We start from the raw sequence: 7,493 nt of genomic DNA on the forward strand, positions 1-7,493 counted from the left end.
GAGGTGGGAACAAGGTTGGAAATACCTATTAATACTTGTAAGTGGAATAAAGTTGTTTAAAAGTTGTTTAAATATGCATTTAAGGGTCTAAGTTTCCCTTGTAAAATTATATCCTGAATTTCTTTAGTAGATTGTTGTGAAAAATCTTAATAAAAATCTTGTGAAAATCTAAATTAATTAGTTCTCCTTCACTTATACCCCTTTTGAACTATTCAGACAACTGTAAGAGATTAATGAGACATATTTTTCTGCTGTAGAAATTGTTGTTCCTTAGACCATCTCGTATAATATTTGAGGTGCTGTATCATTCCACTTTTAAGTATGAAATGATTAGTCAAATACACAACTCACTGTATTAATAATTCCTTGGATTACCTTTTAAAAATAAAATTGATCCCTCTAACAGCAAATGTTAGTTAAGAGTCTGCATATATTATACAGCAGCTAAGCTCTTTCATTTTTGAGGTCTTCCAGAAATCCTCAGGGTGTACCCTATGTAACTGGTAATTTAAATTCTTGCAAATTATGAGTTCACTTTATCACTTCTTCTGATGCCTTCAACTCTAAAAATTATTACTTATTTCTAAAGAATGTAAATAAAATAAATAATTTATTGTTTAAAAAAACAGATAAACTAACTGAGGATAAATGCATACAAGACAAGAAAATTTGAAATTAAGTGGCAGAGAAGATTTCAAACAAGACTTTATGGAGCCTTTTTCCTGACAATCAGCATTAAAATAACATTAGCTAGCACATTCAAATAAACAAAAAATAAATCCAAAAATAAATCAAAGTAGATATAATAGAATGATGTTAGTCCCAAGTTTGCTTCAAGACACCCTGTCTCTTCTGGTAACACTTTTTAAGTATTACCTTGTTCACTCAAGTACAGTTATACATAAAGGAAATGAATACAAGCTAAAGAGAGTTCCAAGTTCCCAAAAGCCAGTATCCATTGTTTGCAAAAAGAAAAGAATTGTTTTCATTTACAAGCCAAAAGAATTATTCAAGATCTAATAATTCAAGGTGTAATTTAGTCCTCTATAGAGGACCAGGACAAGGCTGATCATAGTATCAGTAAGGTTGGAAGGGACCTCTGGAGATCATCTAGTCCAGCCCTCAAATGAGCGGCCCAAATGGGGATCGATCCATGACCTTGGCATTGTTAGTACCACACTCTAACCAACTGAGCTAAACATTTATCACCAGTTAATTTATCAATGCTGTTTTAAATTCACTTGAACTCATGCTTTCAGCCCTGGAGGTGCGAAGTCTGGTCAGTGCTCTCAGGTGAGGTGGTGGCCATCACAACTTCATACATTCCAGGACAAAGCATGTCCATTTCAGCACCATCTATCCTGTTTTCTGTAGAGAGAAATAGAGAAGAAAATATATGTGATATGCTTTTTCAATATATCTTTGGAAGACACACAAATACCTCAGCATTGGGCAATGGGTTGAAAATGAGAATATAATAAAACTATAAAATATAAACATGTATATGCCACTTGCAGGCCTCTCTCTAGCTGAGTGTTTTCAAACACTTATGTTAAATCTCCTTTTTGCTGCTGATGGCTGAGGATATTTCATTTGATGTTTTCACAGTTCTGATGACTGCAGCAGCATTCCAGAAATGTTCCTTAGCTGAATCTTAAAATAGTCTGATTAATCAAGCTTATTCGAGAGTGTTGAACTTTGTTCTTCCACGTAGCTTTTGAGTTTGCATTTAATATTGTCAAATCAACTCAGATACAACACAGAAATAAACTAATTTTTCTATGGGAAACTAAATACACCCAAAGCAATCCTTAGCTGCCTGTTTTCAAAATGAGCTCTCAGCTCTTCAAAAATTTGCACAGTTTTACACTAAATATATAGGTACTCAAATGTCACTGATACACTCAAACACTATAATGAGAGGAACCAAATGAGATCCATATATGGAACTACATTTTACACATAATAGTCTCATCACCTAGGCCTCTTAAACCCTCCTCCTAGTTAACTGCTTACTGAAATTCATTGCAGTCCTTTAAATACAGCCAGGTTCTGATGTTCTACCCCATTTCATACACTAAGGATCAACATTTCTTTAGATTATATTAAGCTTTCAGTAACACCTGTGCAAACTCACTGTTAATCATACCTTTCTGGAACTTCTTCTAAACAAAGAAGAACACAATTTAGCTTTCTTTTTCTGAACTGTTAGTAGGGAGCAAAAAGCCATGCTAATTTATTTTGATCATTTGGTGACAAGTTCTGTGAAAGAAGTTGACATTTTACATCACTTCTTTTTAGATTCAAAGAGCACGCTAACTTACAATTTATCAGTTCTATTTTGTTTATTTGGTGAGTATTCTGACATTCTTCTTGGATACCTGTCCCTTTGATTTCTGAATGTTTGCAAACATTTTTACTTATTTTCATTAAAATGACCTTTGCATTTTACTGACAGATAGTAGAATCTCAGAAATCATCCTTGGGGACTTTTGCAGTCATGCACTCCCTCTCTTCCCCCCTCCCTCCAATGTATATATATAAACTGGCCCATATCCAAAATCATTTGAGGATTTTAATCCAAGGTACAGGATTACTTAAACAGGACTTGCTGGTACTTTGATACTTCAGCTAAATGTGTCATTTTTTATAAAACTAAACTATGGACAGACAGGGGAGGAGCTGAGAGCAGGCTCGAAGGAGATCTTCAATGAAGCAGAGCATGTGAGATCTAGTAATTCTAACTACTTTCCATGCAGTGATGGAAAATAGCAGCTATATCCACAACTTACATTTTTTTACCACTGGCACTTGACACACAGTCAGAACCCATCTTATTTCTGACCACTGGGGAAAAAAAAAGAAAAATCTAAAATTCATAAATTCATCCTTCCTGCACTAAAATATCTCAGTTTGCCCTGAAAAGAAAGTGTGACAGGTGACTCAAAAACACAATTAGACTTAACAAAAGAGAGAAATGAAATATATACCTTCTCATCCACTCATTCTATGAGCAAACCTTAAAGTTGGACTTATAAATCAGAGGCTGTGGCCAAAGAAAGAAATGAAACTCACTAGGACATCTTTCCTAAAAATTTTGATGAAAGGCAGTAACACTCCAAAGGTCTTGAAATTTTGATGAAAGGCAGTAACACTCCAAAGGCCTTGCTTTTGTCTGTTGGGAGCCGGGCTCTCTGGAAGCTCAAGAAGACTGTCCTATATACAAAATAATCATGTAATCTGAGTATCAACATGGAAAAGTATGTAAGAAATTAACAACAGTTAGGATTTTGAGAAAGCAGCTTTCAGAAAAGTAGCTCCTGACAGCAGGACACAAGACAACAGAGCTGCTAATTCTTCTTTTTTCCCCCACAGGTATAGATTTGCAGAATCTTCTCCTGGTCTCCAGAGAAATGCCCTTTGATGGGCTGCCTTTCCTGATTTTCCTCTTTGTAGGAAAAAACAGTCAGAACATCTCTATTTTCTAACAGCAGCCGGTTAGCCTGGAGAGAAAACATCACTGTGCTTTCCAGTTCCTGACAGGAATTATCGTTTTTTAAGATAGCTATTCCTACTGACTTCCTGGACTGCCTTCCCTGGCCTGGGTAAGGGTAACCCTTCCCAAAAAACCTGTCATCCTCCTTTTGTGAGTGGATAATCCTTCCTTGCTACCCACTCACTTTTAATTGGATACAGTTAGGCAGAGGGAGGAATAACTAAATACCTACGGCAGAAAAGACGAGAGAGAAGAAAGAACTAAATGCTGTGTTAGGAGGGGGAATGAAAGATATCTGAGGTCATTTTCTTTTATTTCCCTCCACTTCTTCCTCTCACAGGAAAAGAAAATACAGTGAGAAGCAATATACATAAATATACATATATATACTTTTATATGGAAATATGTCTAGCTCTACAAATGAATTTTTGCTTCTAGACGCTGACAAGTATGCCTGACAGTCTGAGATAGTGAAAGTGCAAGTCATCGAACAAAAAGCTGTGTGGAAAGCAGCAGAGAAAATGTATTGGAAGAAAACGGAAACTGCTTAAAGCGTTTCTTTTCAAGAGACTAAATTCCCTGGTCAAAACTGCAATAAGCAAGACAAAACACAACATTCCTCACTGGGGGAAAAGTGCAGGAAATACAAGAATAGAAGACAGCAGGCAAATATCTGTTCAAGAGACAGCATATGCAAAGGTGAGTAATATCTAATTCCTTGGATCTGTTTCAAATGGCAGCGTTCATGAAATCCAGAGAAGTGGAAATGGTGTTTGGCAAAAATAGCCTACTTGAAGGAGAATGAGTGCAGATTCTATTGACATATGGGGCTGTTAGCAAACAAAAACTCTGGTTAGTGGCAATTAAGGTTGTTGCAGGAGACATTCCATTCACTCCAAAAACAGAAGTAATGGAAGAGTGAACAGAATCATAGAAAGACTGATGTTTTTCTTCCACAAAACTATTAATACTGCCCACAGTATTATCAACAGCCTACTTCACAAGGATTTCACCTATATTTCCAGAGATATCAAAAAGCAATACTTACCTATGCTTCCTATAACATATACTCCATATATTCTTTATGTACTTTTAAGAGTTATTATTTTTCCTGTATCAATTCATTTTTCATCAAGCTACCACAAAATATTCAAGTAGCACTCAAAACGTATAGTCTATATTTGGGCTAATGCCATTTCAAAGAGACTTTTCTACAAAATAAAGGTTTAAAGCTTATGTTAAAAATGAACTCTGTAACATAACTTCAAGCAAGTTGCAGCAAATGCTGTGCCATGATACCATCTGTGTTCAAGTACAGCTCTCATCCTATTGCTTCCTAAAGTGGAAAATAACGATAAAAAATAAAAACAGATGAGATGAAGAATTCTGTATTGGAATATATCATGAACCTGAGCCCTACAATGCTTGTTAAAAGAAGAACTCCCCTTTATCTGCATACCCATACAAAGTTATCACTGTGGAAACAGAAACGATGTGTTTTTCACATTTAAATTAAGCAACAATGATTTTCTCACCTGACAGAGCTAGTAAACTCTGATGAGCTCTGCTCTACCTGATATTCCCCACTGCTCAGAATACTTTGCTTTTTTCAGCTGTCTTCATAAGCGTTCCAGAAATATTCCACAGGAAAACGAGTGAAATTCTTTAAACTCTGGAGTAAATGGAAGGCACTAGAACTGAAGAGAAATCAAAAGAATATCCCACTGTTAAATCAATGTCCAAGATAACAGATGTTTCTAGACAAAACTTATACAGAGAAAAATGTACATTACAACAAACCTCAACATACCTCCTAGGCCATGAAAAGAGTTATAATAGATCCATAAATGCTACAGGTAAAATGGCACCACAGAAAATGTAACTGTTCTTCGTATGATATATTTTTAGAATAAATTTTAAAAGTCCTATTCTTACAAAGACAACCTTGTCACAAGGAACTTAAAGCCTTTCTGATATTTAATCAAAGTGTAGGATAGCTTTTTTAAAGATTTGGGGGAAAAACCCTATTTTTTGTGATTTTATCAAATTCTGAGGCCTACAGCCATTTCATCAGTTCAGGGAGAAAGACAAACAGCATGCCAATAAGTTACCCAGAGTACATAGATGGAAAATACATTGAAAAAAAGGAGATGCAGGAAAGAATAGGAGGCACAACACATACAGCAGTAAGTTTGCAGAACTTCTTTACACCATTTTCTCTCATATCATAGTAACCTATTCCTGACCAGGAGCAGGTCACTTGACAATAATACAAATATATTTATAGCTTCTTCTTTCTTTCCCAGAAGCAAGTATCTCTCTCTTCCTATGCTATTCCCACATACTGTCCAACCAACAGGTTTTTATAACTCTGTCTACACAAATACATGTTCATCGTGTGTTTTGGCTATTTCTGCATGAGTTATTTTTAATGAATACTCAAGCAGGTATTTGTGATCCAAGCATGAGTTGCTCAAAAAGCTACTGTTGACTGATTTCCAGTTAATGCTCTACAGCTGAGATACTATAGCCAACCATGTAATCATGATTTAGGAGTTTATACCTTGCATTAAAAAGGAATAAGGTGGAGTGCTCACTGGGATCTCCCACAAATACAAGAGCTTCAAATAAGTCCATAAGAGGGAATCTCCCTCTTCCAGAGATGTTCATATTCCATCACTTTATCAGATGCAGGATAAATCTGTAAATATATATATATATATATATATATATATTCATTCCCATGCCCTCTATTGTAACTGACCATTTTCAAAGAACAGATGCTTTCTCCATCTTCCCTGAAGGCATATAAACCACAGATGATAAACCTCAGCATCCTGAAATTGTTCCCTAGCTCAGGCTACTGTTAACACATCAAATTCACATTCAGGTATCTCCGTTGCTTCCAGTCGGATCCCAATGTCAAACTGAAGTCTCTACGTCTTTCTCTGTGAGATGGCGCTGGACTCCAAGTCCAGAAGGAAGCATACGAGAGCTTAGGACGCTGTGTACTTGAGACAGAGAATCAAGCTGGGACATACTCTTCAGAAGAAGTGAATATAGACTTTTATAGCCTGCAGGAAACACTTCAAAACTCTCCTTTTAAGAGAGGATTTCCAGCAACAGCAATATTCATTATTTTAATACATTTCCTACTCCTTTCAGCACCTTCAGCGCGGCGCTGGCCCAGGCACCCTGCAGCGACCCTCGAGCCGGTTAGACCCTCCAGCCCGCCCCCCGCTCCCGGTCCGGGACCCGGGACCCCGCACCCGGCGCGGCTGCCGCTCAGCGCCGGCAGCTCGTCACAGAGCCCCGCGCTCGCCGCGAACCCCCCGGTCCGTTTCACGCCCCCAAGCGCCCCCTCCAACGCTGCCTCCATCCGAGCAGCCCTAAATCGCGGCCCTGCAATGGGAAACGTGCCAGAAACTCAGGAGGAAAGCTGGGGGGGGGGGGCACTTCTTTTTTTAAATGGAAGATCTTAAAAATCTCGGAGCCCGCAGCCAGGGTTGGAAACACAAAGCCGCGGCGCGCAGGCAGCGCCCGTGCGTGGCGAGCGAGGGGCCCCCACACGAGCCCGCCTCGCCGGCGCCGCCCCCCCCCCCCGACGCTTCCACACAGGCCCGGGACAGCTCCGCCGCTGCCCCCCGCCGGCGCGGGCAGAGCCGCGGCGAGGCGCGGCCCGGCCGGCGGGGGCGAGAGGCCCGGGCGGGCGGGCCGGCGCGGCGCGGCCCTCCGGCAGCGCGGACGAGCCCCCTGACGGGCTCGCGCGGCCCCTGCAGCCGCGGGGGGGAAGGCGCGCGCCCGCGGGAGGCGCCGCCGGCTTTAGGCGTGTCCCCCCGGCTCGCGCGCCCCCGCCGCCGGCGCCCGCGGCCGTTGGCGAGGCCTCCGCCCTGTGGAGCGAGCGCCGGGGGAGGCGCGGGCTCGCGCTCGCGCCCTCGCCGTTGCCATGGCCCCGCTTGACGTCACGGGCGGTGCGCTGCCCGTGCGTTGCGGCGCG

General features: G+C 40.5%; 1 long non-coding RNA gene across 2 annotated transcripts; it reads right to left on the bottom strand.

Annotated features, from left to right (window-relative positions):
- Nucleotides 1-661: 661 nt before the first annotated feature.
- On the bottom strand, nucleotides 662-6,713 carry LOC134136447 (uncharacterized). Of its 2 annotated transcripts, XR_009957507.1 has the most exons (5): nucleotides 6,060-6,713; nucleotides 5,032-5,193; nucleotides 3,076-3,216; nucleotides 2,793-2,847; nucleotides 662-1,368 (listed from the first exon to the last, which is right to left on the bottom strand). It is a non-coding gene; the product is annotated as an uncharacterized LOC134136447 (long non-coding RNA). The 2 variants fall into 2 exon arrangements; XR_009957506.1 differs by lacking the exon at nucleotides 2,793-2,847.
- Between the last annotated feature and the right edge of the window lie 780 nt (nucleotides 6,714-7,493).

The sequence above is a fragment of the Rhea pennata genome, chromosome 2 (genome assembly GCF_028389875.1).
Source record: "Rhea pennata isolate bPtePen1 chromosome 2, bPtePen1.pri, whole genome shotgun sequence".
In the NCBI taxonomy this organism is placed as follows: domain Eukaryota; kingdom Metazoa; phylum Chordata; class Aves; order Rheiformes; family Rheidae; genus Rhea; species Rhea pennata.